Source organism: Ceratotherium simum, chromosome 9, assembly GCF_057802395.1.
Source record: "Ceratotherium simum simum isolate JZ-2026a chromosome 9, ASM5780239v1, whole genome shotgun sequence".
Lineage (NCBI taxonomy): Eukaryota > Metazoa > Chordata > Mammalia > Perissodactyla > Rhinocerotidae > Ceratotherium > Ceratotherium simum.
In genome coordinates this window covers 31280301-31294673 of record NC_141908.1, presented here as the reverse complement: position 1 = coordinate 31294673, position 14373 = coordinate 31280301, and the positions used below count along the sequence as shown (strand labels likewise).

At 42.1% G+C, this 14373-nt stretch overlaps 1 long non-coding RNA gene across 1 annotated transcript; it reads right to left on the bottom strand.

Annotated features, from left to right (window-relative positions):
* Positions 1-3883: 3883 nt before the first annotated feature.
* Positions 3884-12021, bottom strand: LOC147916256 (uncharacterized). Its single transcript, XR_015553098.1, has 3 exons — positions 11846-12021; positions 6772-7510; positions 3884-5756 (listed from the first exon to the last, which is right to left on the bottom strand). It is a non-coding gene; the product is annotated as an uncharacterized LOC147916256 (long non-coding RNA).
* Positions 12022-14373: the final 2352 nt, after the last annotated feature.

Below are 14373 nucleotides of genomic sequence, written 5' to 3'. Positions count from 1 at the left end.
AGTTATTAAATGATTATGGAGTTTTAGTTTGAGAAGATGAAAAATGTCCTGGAGAGAGATGGTAGTGATGATTGCATAACAATGTGAATGTACTTAATACTACTGAACTGTAAACTTAAAAATGGTAAAAGTGTCAAATTTTATGCTATAAGATATAATATAAATTTTATGTTATTGTAGTATATTTTACCATAATTAAAAAATATAGGAACACTTGTGCACTGTTGGTGGGAATGTAAATTAGTGCAGCCACTATGAAAAATAGTATGGAGGTTCCTCAAAAAATTAAAAATAAGACTACTGTAGGGTCCAGCAATCCCACTTCTGGGTATTTACCCAAAGGAAATGAAATCACGATCTCAAAAAGGTGTCTGCACCCCCATGTTCACTGCAGCATTATTTACAATAGCCAAGACATGGAAATAACCTAAGTGTCCAGTGTTGGATGAATGGATAAAGATGTGATATACAATGGGACATTATTCAACCATAAAAAAGAAGAAAATTCTGTCATTTGCAACAGCATGGATGGACCTCGAGGGCATTATGCTAAGTGAGATAAGTTAGAGAAAGACAGATATGTATGATCTCACTTATATGTGGAATCTAAAAAAACCCCAAACTCATAGATACAGAGATCAGATTTGTGGTTACCAGAGGTGAGGGGTGTGGGGTGGGCAAAATGGGTGAAGGTGGTCAAAAGGTACAAACTTCCAGTTATGAGCTAAATAAGTCCTGGGGATGTAACTTATAGCATGATGACTATAGTTGATAATACTGTATTTTATATTTGAAAGTTGCTAAGAGAGTTAATCTTAAAAGTTCTCATCGGAAGAAAGAAAACTGTGACTAAGCATGTTAACTAAACTTATTCTGGTAATCAATTCACAATATACATATATCAAATCATCGTGCTGTACACATAAAACTAATACAATTTTATAAGTCAGTTATATCTCAATTAAAAAACATAAAGAAAAAAGTAGACTAGAATGGTAGCTACCAGGAGCTAGGGGGTGGGAGAAATGGGGAAATTTTGGTCAAAGAGTACAAATTTCCAGTTATAAGATGAATAAGTTCTGGGGAACTGATGTATAGCATGGCGACTATAGTTAGTAATACTGTATTATGTACTTGAGAGTTGCTAAGAGTAGATCTTAAAAGTTCTCACCACAAAAAAGAAATTTTAATTATGTGACTTGATGCAGGTATTAGCTAAGGCTATGGTGGATTTTGCAATATATAAGTGTATCAAATCAATACGTTGTATACCTTAAACTTACACAATGTTATATGTCAATTATATTACAATAAAGCTGGAGAAGCAAACAAATAAATAAATAATAGATTTCCCTGGTGGGAGGGGGAGAAAAAAGTAAAAAGGGTGAGAGAGGTGTTTGGGTCATTGGGGTTAATTCTCTGACGTCCATTCCACCCCTCCCTATTGTGTAGCAAGAACATGGTTTGGAGAAATGTCCCCAGCTCCGGTGCTGAGGCTTGGTTAGTCTCAGGCAAACGTGATCATCCCATCCTTAGGGATGGGCAGGATGAAGCCAACGAGATAAAAGGAAAAGTTTGCCAAATTTTTGGAAACAGATTCTATTACCCTACCTTTCCCTCCCCAGCTAGGGGATGACATTCAACATTAATTGCTACTGAAACATTCTGTGACTGCGTGAAGAACAAGGCTTAGGATGAAGCCAAGCTCTGGACAACAGAGCCAAGAGACCAGAAATCCTGGGTCTTTGATTACATAATTGAGCCACTGAGATCCACCAACCCAAAGCCCACCTTACTCTAGACTTCCTATTCTTGAGCCCGTAAATTTGCCTTTTCTTTTAGCCAACTTTCTGTAACTTGCAGCTGAAAGGATGTTAAGTGATACTGGAGGATATCTAGGGAGGAGGAAAGCAAGAGCCACAGTCTGGAGGTCAGCTTAACCTTACATGCCCAGGGACAGTGAGGAAACCTATGTGACCATAGAGGAATTAATGAGAGATTATGATAAAAGGCAATTTGGGATCCAATCATGAAAAAACCTTGATGGTCAAAGTAAAGACTTTTATCACTGGGTTAACCTGGGACGATCTTTGGACACATAGCAAATCAAATAATTGCGGCAATTCCTGCATTTGGTTCTGCTGGCCTTCGACTCTCCAGATCTGTGCTGTGCAGTATGGCAGCCACTGGCCACAGGCGACTGTGCACTTGAAATGAGACTAGCGTGACTGAGGAACTGAATTTTAATTTTACTTAATTTAAATTTAAATTTAGAAACTGATATTTGATTTGATTATTAGAAACTTTTAAGTCTACATGGAACAACTTGGTCTGTGAATCTACTTTTTCAACTGTAAATTTTATGAAATCTAAATACAGATCAAGTATTTCTGATGAAAATTGAGCGTTCAAAACCAGATGTTCTTTGAATATAGAATACAAACAGGTTTTTGAAGACTTAGTATGAGAAAGAATGTAAAGGGCCGGCCCCGTGGCTTAGCAGTTAAGTGTGCGCGCTCTGCTACTGGCGGCCCGGGTTCGGATCCTGGGCATGCACCGACACACTGCTTCTCCGGCCATGATGAGGCCATGTCCCACATACAGCAACTAGAAGGATGTGCAACTATGACATACAACTATCTGCTGGGGCTTTGGGGAGAAAAAGGGTGGGGAAAAAAAGCAAGAATGTAAAATATCTTAATAATTCTTTTTTTATTGGTTACATGTTGAATACTTTGGATATATTAGGTTAAATAAAATAATTAGATAATTAAATAAAATGTCCTCTTTTTTTAACTTTTTTTAATTGTCTACCAGAAAATTTAAAGTTATATATGTGGCTCACATTATATTTTTATTGAACAGGACTCATCTAGATGCTACTGCCAATTCAACTTGATCAGTCAATGAGACTCAGAGAATGTATTGGTGAGGATTGCTATGTCCTGAGCATGATCCTGGCCCCTTGGACTCTGGGAAAAGTCAAAATTGGAATCTAACTTCAAGAGTTTCCCCCCATGGTGAAATTTCCTCCAGTAATCCCCATTGGCGAAGTCTCTGCACCTCGCAGTCTTATGTCAATGGTGCCTGAAAGAATTACAGCCCAGGGTGGGGACAAAAAGGGTGGCCTGCCCCATCCGCTCCTGGCTGAGGCCCACATGGGTGAAGCAGCAGCAGCATGTCACAGGAGGACCAGACTCCTGGAGATGCAGGCAGTGATCCTAGCGAGAGAGTGGAGACTCCATGGCAGAGCTGAGAGGGTGTTTAGGAACGCAACCACTGAGGAGAGATGGTCTTAGAGGAAGGTGACCCTGAAAGGGAAAGGCAAGGATAAATCCTGTTGTTATACGGGGAAGATCCACGTGGGTCACCCAACCGTACTGCTCAGTACTTTCCTTCACAAACCTTCACTCCTCACCAATCTTTGAACATCGTACACATCTGGTCAGCTCGGACTCTTGACACATGCCCAGTGGATTCCTCTCGCCTGTCTGCCTCTCTAAATCCTAGCTATACCTCAAGAGTCTATAAGACTTTCTACAACACTCCTTGGTATGGGGCTTCCTTTTGGGGTGATGAAAAAGTTCTGGAACTAGGCAGTGATGATAGCTGCACAACATTAAGAATATACTTAAGGCTACTGAAATGTACACTTCAAGATGGTTAAAATGGTAAATTTTATGTCATGTACATGTTACTGCAGTAAAAAAAATAGAATTATCTGCACCCCCGTGTTCCTTGCAACATTATCTACAATAGCCAAGACCGGTGAACAACCTAGGTGCCCGACAGACAAATGGATAAAGATGTGGTATATACATACATATATATATATATATATATATATATATATATATATACACACACACACACACATACACAATGAAATATTATTCAGACATAGAAAAAAATTCTGCCATTTTGGGACATCATGGATGAACCTTGAGGTCATTATGCTAAGTGAGATATGTCAGACAGGGAAAGACAAATACTGTACGATCTCACTTATATGTGGAATGTAAAAAAAAACAAACCTAACCTGTAGATACAGAGAACAGGTTGGTGGTTGCCAGAGGCGGGGGGTGGGAGATGGGTAAAATGAGTGAAGGGGGTCAAAAGGTACAAACTTCCAGTTATAAGATAATTAAGCCCTGAGGATGTAATGTACAGCACGGTGACTATAGTTAACAATACTGTATTCTATATTTGAAAGTTGCAAAGACAGTAAACCTTAAAAGTTCTCACCTCAAAGAAAAAAATTTATAACTATGTATGATGATGGATATTAGCTAAACTTACTGTGGTGATCATTTCACAATATATACAAATATCAAATCAATATATTGTATGCCTGAAACTAATATAATGTTATATGTCAATTATATCTCAATTTTAAAAAATATATAACATTTTTATGTTATATATTAGAAGAAGAAGAAATTGAAATAAAAACACCTTCCTGGGGGCAGGCCCGATGGCGTAGTGGTTAACTTGGCATACTCCGTGGCAGTGGCCCGAGGTTCATGGGTTTGGATCCCGGGCGCAGACCTACACACTGCTCATCAGGCCATGCTGTTGCAGCATCCCACATACAAAATAGAGGAAGACTGGCACAGATGTTAGCTCAGGGACAATCTTCCTCAAGCAAAAAGAGTAGGATTGGCAACAGTTGTTAGCTCAGGGCCAATCTTCCTCACCAAAAACAAACAAACAAAAAAACACCTTCCTGAACAGCTCTAGCCCACACGGCTCTTGCCTCCTCAGGCCATCAGTCCCTCTGATTTGGCACCTGAGCACTGGCTGCCTTGCCATGACATTCCTGTTGTTATCTGGTACTGTTCTCTAGCTCTTTCTACTTCACAGCACTTTTCTTCATGTTCAATGTCTTGTGGGTGTGTCTTGCTCCTTTATCTGCATTGCAGAGATCACGTATTATTTATGTGCTTGATAAATATTTTCTGAATGATCAATCTGTGTCCATCGTGATCCTCGTAATGGCAAAGACAAATGAATGAATACATGAACTTGAAAATGATGACACTGCATTGTAGATGGAGCCCTGGGCTCGGGATCCTGCATTTTGACCCCAGCTCTGCTGCTAACAAGTTCTGTGACTTTGGAAAATGTATTCAACTTCTCTAATTATTTTTTTTTACCTCATCTCTTGAAATGGTGCTAAAAATATTATCTATTCTGGATAAGTGAGAATTGAAAGAGAAATATGTGAGAAAATGCTTTGGAAATGAAGTCTGGGAGAGGTTGTGAAGAGATCGGGGGAATCACCTCTCCCAAGAAAACACGAGAAAAAAAGAGAAAAGGCATATATGGATATAAAGTTAATTATTCCAAGGCCCAGCATAATGCCAGGCACAAAGTAGCAACTCAATAAATGTGTTTCTTGCATTCATTCATTCATTTATCCAACAGATGTGGATTTTCCATTGCAGCAATGAATCCCTGAGGGTCCTAGTACAATGAATCATTTGCTTCGGGGAATGATCAGGTCCTGCTGCCCTGATTCTTGCTCATGGTTAGATTAACAGGTGTGGCGTGCTCTTCCAAGACAGTGCCTACTCCACGCCTCTTCTTCCTGTCCCAGCAAAGGCTTCTCGAAGCAGGGATGTACACGTCCTTTGAGGGCAGTTAATGAGCTGAGGAATTCACCAGCTAGCACAGGGTAAGGGTCTCAGACTGGAAGTTCTCCAGCCTCAATTTCTTCTGCCGCCTCCACCAGCAACACTTGCACGGCCCTGAAGCTTCATTGAGACGAAACATTGTTGAGATGAAAATGGAAAATTATCTGGATCATTCAGGCAACAATGAACAGCCTCACTTTCACTTGTCTGAGCCTGGTAGAAATCAAGTCCAAAGCACGTGATTCCCCCCACCCCACCCCCCTTTCTCTGCTGAGTTATCAGAATGATTTTCTGAACACTCTGCTTCTCTCTATTCAGCCTGCTCCTAGGGAGCAGTTTCTGTCCTAGTCTCTACTGCCAGTAAGAAGTGTAAATTGAAGCAATTATCTGGATTGTTCAAGAAAAAAAAGCCTCAGAAATTCTTCTGCCTGAGTGATCTAGGTAATTGCTTCCATTTTCACATCAGCTCCCTGTCTTCAGCAGTCACCGGGATAGCCATTTAACTCAGACCCTGGGGTCTGCAGGTGCCCGAGCAAGTTTAATCATTTCTGATTGCCCAGGCCCAGCTCCATTCCTATAAGTACAAAAAATATCTGGCCCCAGTGAAAATTAAAAACCAAATGAATAGACAAAATGCTTTTACATATGTTGAAAAATCCCTTTTAAACTTGCAAAAACAATCTATTGCCATAGAATAGAAAATCTGGATGTCTTTTAAAATTTAGCACCTCGCTTCAAGATGTCCAGATAACCCCAGCTCCATGGAGAAGAAGCAAAGACTGTCCCTCCCTTTATCATGACATTAGCTGATCTGAAGGAGAAAGATTGTTCTCTTCTAGGAGAGCTGACACATAGACTGAGATTCATTTCACTAGATTAGACCTTTAGTATTAATTCCTGCAGAAAAAAATTCAGGGCTCTGGACAAATAAGATGGAGAACCACTGAGTCTAAGGAGAGAAAGAAGAGGAGAGAAAAGCCAAACTCTCGTGCTCTGGGAATGGGGGCGGGAACCTGTGAATGAGACTGGCAATCACAGGGCAGAATTAGGGCACCAAGGACCAGGCGGGTGTAGGAGCTGAGCTGCAGGAGGTAAGGGGCATGAGAGCCACCTGCCTTTCTCAGGGCTGACTCACCACAATCCCAATGTGACCTGGATGTCAGCAATTCCCTCGTCTTCCAGCAACTGTGGCTAAGTTCATTCAGGCCCCATTTGGAGACAGAATTCAACATGGTAGTTCCTCTAAAAATCTACTACCAGGAAAGCATTAAGAAGTAACGTAAGCTTTACTAAAAATGTACCAGGAATCACAGATGAGGGATTTCTATTGCACACCCCACAGTGAACTACTTAAAAATCACTAAATAAACTACTTCATTAAGTAGTAGATAATAACAACAATAAACAAACACATAGAGACAGAGATTGGATTGGTGGTTACCAGAGGGGAAGGGGGGAGGGAGGAGGGTGAAAGGGATAATTCGGTACATGTGTGTGGTGATGGGTTGTAATTAGTATTTGGGTGGTGAACATGATGTAATCTATGCAGAAATAGAAGTATAATGATGTACACCTGAAATTTTTACAATGTTATAAACCAATGTTACTGCAATAAACAAAAAATTAAAAAAAAAAATCACTAAATAGTCTCCAAAGTCCCACCTCCATCATGCACCACAGAGGGTCCCTTTCCCTCCCGACACCCAACATGACTCCTCTCTCCAGGTCCCGACTTCCCCTGCACTGTTCTTCCCTGATGCAGAACCAATCCATGGTGTCCCAGCTCTGTCCCAGGCTTGCAGCCCCTAACTCATCACTGTGCTCAGCAAAACACAGGGGGCTCCTCTAGTCAGCAGCTCCATGCTCGTCAGACACTGTGGAAAAGAAGAATAAATATAAACATGTTTTCTATTACCCACAATGGAGAAATATAGCAGCATTCTCAGCAAATCAATTCCTTGTAAATATGTTAAATAAAGACACTGAGACTTCCAAGGTTGATGTGGTTCCCTATAGTGGTTCTCTTTTATTTTTTGAAGCAGTAAATGAGATGGGATTTCCTTCAACAGAGGTCAAAGAAAAGTATCCAAAGATTAGAAGCCTTTTTTTCAACGATTGTATTAGTTATCTATTGCCACATAAAAAATTACGCCAACTCCTAGTGGCTTAACGCATCATTTGTTATTTCACAGTGGGTCAGGAATCTGGGCATCACTTAGCTGAGGCCTGTAGCCGAGGTTCTCTCTCATGCAGCCAGGGCTGCAAGCATCTCAAGGCTCAACTGGGAAAGGATCCACTTCCAAGCTCACTCTTGTGGTTACTGGCAGGACTCCACCCCTCATTGGTTGTTGGCCAGAGGCTACCCTCAGTTCCTTGTCACATGAGCCTCCCAAGAGCAGTAGGCATCATCAGAGCAAGTGAGAGAGAAGAAACAAGACTGAAATCACGGTCTTTTATAGCTTAATCTCATCCAATCATTTTTGCCATACGCCATTGTTTAGAAGCAAGTCACTAGGTCTAGCACACATTCAAAAGGAGGAGATTACACTTAGGTGTGAATATCATGAGGCCTAGATCATTGGGAGCCATCTTAGAAGGCTGCCTGTCACAACAACCAATAAATGAATTAATTGTCACTTACTGATCACTTACACTGAAATAGGGCAGAGAATAGAGTCAAAGAATACAACTTTGGAAAAAGAGACTCTTCTTTCAAAGAGCTACAGTCCAGTTGGGGGACAAGATATATAGAGATTTAAAGAGAAATAACAGCCGTTCTAAGCAAAAAAACCTAAGATGGCTACCATCAAAGGAAAAAAGCAATTATTATATTTCATAAAAATATAAAATCCCATACATCAAAAATCATACACAATAATAAAATAAAACAATCAGCTAAGGAAGGTTTTTGCAACATATATGACAAAAAGTCAATATCTTTGGTAAAGAATTCTTACAAATCAATATGACAGTTGTAAATGCACAATAGAACAACTAGCCAAGATCATAAAAACTCAATACCCTCACGTGCAGCATAATGACATTTCAGTCAACAACAGGCCACATATACAAGGGTGGTCCCATAAGATTAGTACCATACAGCCTAGCTGTGTAGTAGTCTCTACCACCTAGGTTTGTGTAAGTACACTCTATGATGTTCACACAACGACGAAATCACCTAACGAAGATTTCTCAGAAAGTGTCCCCATTGATAAGCGACACATGGTTATACACAAAAGAATTACAAATTATCCTTAAACACATGAAAAACTATTCAACCTCATTAGTAACCAAAGGAATGCCTATTGAATTGGCGAAGATTACAAAGAATAATAATGCCCAATGTTGTAATGTATACAAGGCAGGCAACCTTCTCTTATCCTACTGGTAGGAGGGTAGATGTGTATAATTTTTGGGGGAAGACAACATAAATCAAACCCTGAAAAGTGAGCAGGTACAGACTTCCTGCTGATAGTGACAGAGGTACCAGGCATGCAACACTGTACCTTCTGGGAACAAGAAGTACAAAGTTGAAGGGAGACATCTGGGGACTAAAACTGGAAAAGTGGGTTTATGTCAAATCAATGAGAGCCTTAGACAACAGGTCATGGTGTCTGGGTGGCATTCAACTGGCAGTGGGAAATCACTGGAAGTTTTTAAGCAGGGGAGTAATCAGATGAAAGAAGAGGTCTAAGCCCAGTTAGAAACACTAATGGGATACAAATCCAGGGATAGAACTGGAAAGACTCATCACTCTCTCCATGGGATCTCTGATCCTCCCCCTTTGGCTTCATTGTCCAGCAGAGCCAAACAGATAGCCCTTCTTACTGAATGGGGACTTGGGTGAATAGCTCTAGCCTTTTGAGATCCTTTGATCTTTGGCATTTAAGGATTATTGGCATGAGAGTCTGATATCACCTCCTACCTGGCAAGGAACTGGACACACCACGAATGGCAGCAATGGAGGTGCATAATCCAGGGTGTGTTACTTAGGATTCTTTGGGTTGCAAGCAACAGAAGTCTACTTGAGCTAGCTCAGGAAAAAGCAGAGGGGGAGTTAGTTATAATTCTTGAAGAAATAAGTCTGGACTGCAACTGGGCTCAGAAATAAACTGGAATCTTGAACATTGTAATGTTTCTTTCTGTCTCGTCTTTGCTCCTTTCTGGGCACATACTTTCTTCTTTTTCGCTCTGCAAATTGGGTTCCTTGGCATTTCCAGGCTATACCGCAGAATATTCAGCTCTGCCAGCTCAAAAGTTTGTATATCCAACAAGTTGAAGGATTATGAAAGCTCTGTCTCTCTCAGCCTTGATTTCAATTTCTGGAGAAGGACTCTGATGGACTCAGCTCAGGTAAGATGCCTCTGTTGGACAAATCAGCTCTGCCCAAGGGCAACATCATGTTCAACAATCACCTTTGTCAGAAGTGATCCCTTAACTTAGTGGACTAAGATGGGACGGGGGAGTGGGCAGGTCCCAAGAAGGGCAAAGCACTGGAAAAACATCATGTCATTGATATCAATGAGGCTTGCGGAGTAAGGGAGGCCATGAGAGAGACCTCATCCTGTTCCCTGCTGAAATCGTCCCCAAATGGATGCTGATGCAGCAATATGCAACACTGTGTGCCTTCCAGAATATCACTCATTTCAGATTAAATTCCAAAATCTGAGTCAAATGCCCCCCCTTTCTGCTCCTCCCCGCCAACTTCACACACACACAGACACACACACAGATTACTAATGACAGTCAGTAAAATCCAGATCTAATAGAGCCCTGATATGGCCATTGATCAGCCTGCTGCCAACAGCCTCCGCTTTGGGAAGCCAACCGACTCTTGGTCCAGTTGCCCAGTGGATGACTTAGGACTATAAAGGCGGCTTTATTTTTTCCTTAAATGACCTGTTTCCTTTCCAGATGAGAGAGAGTAATTGAATAACTAGAATTCAAGGAATTAACTAGATAAAACTGACCCACAAAAGATATGAATTTGGTATAGTACTTAAAAAACCCAATCCTGGGGTCCAGCTCCATGGCATAGCGGTGAAGTGCGCACGTTCTGTCGCTGGCAGCCTGCATTTGGATCCTGGGCGCACACCAATGCACAGCTTGTCAGGCCATGCCGTGGTGGCTCCAATATAAAGTGGAGGAAGATGGTCATGGATGTTAGCCCAGGGCCAGTTTTCCTCAGCAAAAAAAAAAAAAAGAGAGAGAGAGAGGAGGATTGGCAAGGATGTTAGCTCAGGGCTGATCTTCCTCATTTAAAAAAAAAAAAAAAACCCAACCCTCTCAACGCTTAGTGAAGCTTCCAGATTCTGCTAGTATAAGCTTATAGTTGTGAGCAAAGTGACAGCTTGAACCCATTTGGCAAACAATTCCCCAGTCCTATCTGAAGGACTTCTTACTCCTATAATACACATATTGGCAACATTCAGCCTTTTAATCCTGATTAATGAAAACTAACAGTTTATATTATTCCTTTGTCCACTTTTACTGGCATTCATCTGGCCACCTCAGCAAAATATTAGTATCAGCCTCAAAACTTAAATCCTAGGGTCTATTTTATTCTATTTAATCCATACTATAAACACTCAGTTTTATACACACACACACTGTATAGATATACATGTACATATATATGTATATATATGATCTCCTACATATGTATATGTAGGAGATCTTCTCATGTTTTGAAAAATTTATTCATTTATTTATTCATTCATTCCATAGATATCTGCAGATATTCATTCATCCCACAGATATCTATAAAATAGTTACTAAATGCCAAACATTGTTCTAGGTGCTGTGGATGCAACAGTGACAAGATAGACATGGTCCAAGCCCTCACTGGCTTACATTCTACGGAAGGAAGTAGACAATAACAAATAGGTATATGACATGGTATGTCAGGCAGTAATAAGTGCAATGAAGAAAAGTAAATAAGGGCAAATGGCCAGAGAAGGTGGTGGGTAATATCCTAGTTCACGTTATCAGGAATTAAAAGAAATTTGGAGATATGCTTCAATCCTTAAACTCTAACAAAAGAAGAAATGTAGGGGAAAAAACATACAAATATACAGATAAAAAAATTAAAGAGAAAGAAAGAAGGGAAGGAGGGAGGAATGGGGGGAGGATATTAGTTAACCATTGCTGTGTAACAACCCACTCCAAAACGTGGTGGCCTAAAACAATAACCATTTACTATTTCTTACCTGTCTATGGGTCAGTGGGCAGTTTGGCTGAACTAGGCCAGGCTTTCTCACGTTTTGGGGGATCAGCTGGTTGTCCACTGGTTCTGAGATGGTCTTGACTCTTTTCCATGTGTTTCTCACATCACTCCAGGAGGCTAGCCCAGGCATGTTCTCATGGCAAGGTAGGGGTGCAAGAGTGAGCAAGCCCAACTGTGTAAGAGAGTAAGTGCAAATGTGCATGTACTTTTCAAGCCTCTGCTTGCCTCACGTTTGCTAACATTGGTCAAATCAAGCCACATGGCTGATGCCAGAGACAGAGTTAGAGGGGACTGCAAAGTTACAGGGTAAAGGGTGTAAATAAGGACTGAATTGTGTCCCCGTCAAATGCATATGTTGAAGTGCTAATCTCCATTGTGAGTGTATCTGGAGGTAGGGTCTCTAGGAGGTAAGGTTAAAAGAGGTTAAAGAGTAGAATCCTAATCTGATAGAACTGTGGCCTTATAAGAAGAGGAAGCGAGCAAGATCCCTTTCTCTTTTTCCACCATGTGAGGACACAGTGAGGAGGTGGCCATCCGCAGCCAGGAAGAGAGCCCTTACCAGAACCTGACCCTGCTGGCACCTTGATCTTGGACTTCCCAGTCTCCAGAACTGTGAGAAAATAAATTTCTGCTGTTCAAGCTACCCAGTCTATGGTATTTTGTTATGGCAGCCTAAGCTGACTAAAAGAGGTGTGGACACATGGAGGTTGTTTACTACCACAAGAAGGGAGGGAGGGAGAGAGGAAAGATGGGAGGGAGGGAGGAAAGATGGGAGGGAGGGAGGGAGGGAGGGAGGAAAGATGGGAGGGAGAGAGGGAGGTTTACTTGTTTCGAAAAATGTGTGTAGTTGAAAAAATTAATAAATTCCACTCCTTCATCTGAAAGCAGGTCGTGTGCTCTGTGACTATCCGCAGTCTCCTTCTGCGAGCAGAAGGCAGTCAGAAGGTGAAGAGGATTGGGACCAGGAGAGAGAATGGGACTGGGACTGGCTCACTTTATTCCAAAAACAGATAGAAATAGTTTGGGGATTTTCCATGCTTGGGATAAAGCAAATTATTGTGTGAAAGGTTCTCATTCTGCCTGGAGGAGTCTCACCACAGCCTACTCTCTTCCTATCTTTAAAATGTCAGGTAAGCCTTAGGAATACATTTAAAAACAAAAGATGTCTTCCTACCTAATAGGGTTTATAGGCCTTCCTATCCTAAAATCTAAATATAAACTTGGCTCTAAGTAGCAAACCCACCTTAATACCCTTTGGGTTGAGTTATTGCAAGACCCGAATCAACAGAAAATATTCTTTCATTCATTTAATGAAATTGATCACAAGACTCTGTCCTGAAAAAATTGTACTATATATCTCTGAGGACTTTTCCAACTCAAAAATAAAGTTCATATTCTTGCTGCCCTATGAGCTACTAAGATAATCAAGACATGTGTCTGCCTTCCTGGAGTTTACCATCTAGTGAAGGAACAAAGATGGGGAAAATAATTGTATGAATTTGGGGCTTGCCTTCATACGTTTAGAGGAGTGGACCTATGGCATTCGCAGAGTAAAGCCATGTCCTTGTGGGAAAGAGGTAGGGTCTCCCTGGGCGGGTGGGAGACATGCCCACTGTCAGCACCCTGGAGGAGGGAGGCAGGCCTCAGGCAGGTGGAAGAAGGTTCCAGGTTCTTGCTGGGCCTCTCTGTTTGGAAGCCTGGACCTCCATCAAGGGGTCCAATGATGGTGGGACTTGAGATGGTAGGGCCGCATGATTGCAAGCTCCTGTGTATAACCCAAGGACTCCCCTTCCTCTGTTTTCAGGCATTAGAAGTGGGAGAAGGGAGGCTAAGAAGTGGGTGTTGCTTGTCTTCCACCAGGAAGGACAGCTCACCAAGGAATGAAGGCACGTGCCTCAGTGACTCAGGGAAGGTCCTTTCCCGGCTTCCTCATCCCTGGACATTGGCAGAGTGGCTTCCACAAGTGCCGACTCTGTAGAGATCCCACCACACCTGCCAGCCTGCTGGGACCACCTGGGCCCTGGTGCCTCCTCTTTGAGGACCACGCTGCCAGTCTTACCACCTCCAGGCTGAAGAAGGTTTTCTCTGATGGAAAAGCTTTGTAGGATGAAGAGAGGTGTGTAAGGTGGACAAGGCAGTTGTGTCTTACTTTGGGGTCCCTAGAAGCAGAGCTTGAGATGGGCATTCCCCTGGAAGTGGTTTCTTGGAGAGTGAGGGAAGCAGAGAGTGAGGCATAAGGCTGGGGCTCCACAGGAGACTGCCTTCAGCCTGGTCCCACGAGGAAACCCTGGCATACAAATTGCCCCACCTTGAGGCAAGGGTGTAGCCTTTTGTACCCCCGTGTCAGTCAGTCACTGGCCGATTGCTGCCGCCCCCAGGTTAGGAGGAGGGCAATTCTCTAGAGAAGAGAGCAGCTGGGAGCTGTTAACAGCCAACACTCCCAGCAGCTGGGGGAGGGGAACACAAGCCGGTAGAGGGGGCCTTGGGAGGGGCACAATGGCATCTACAATG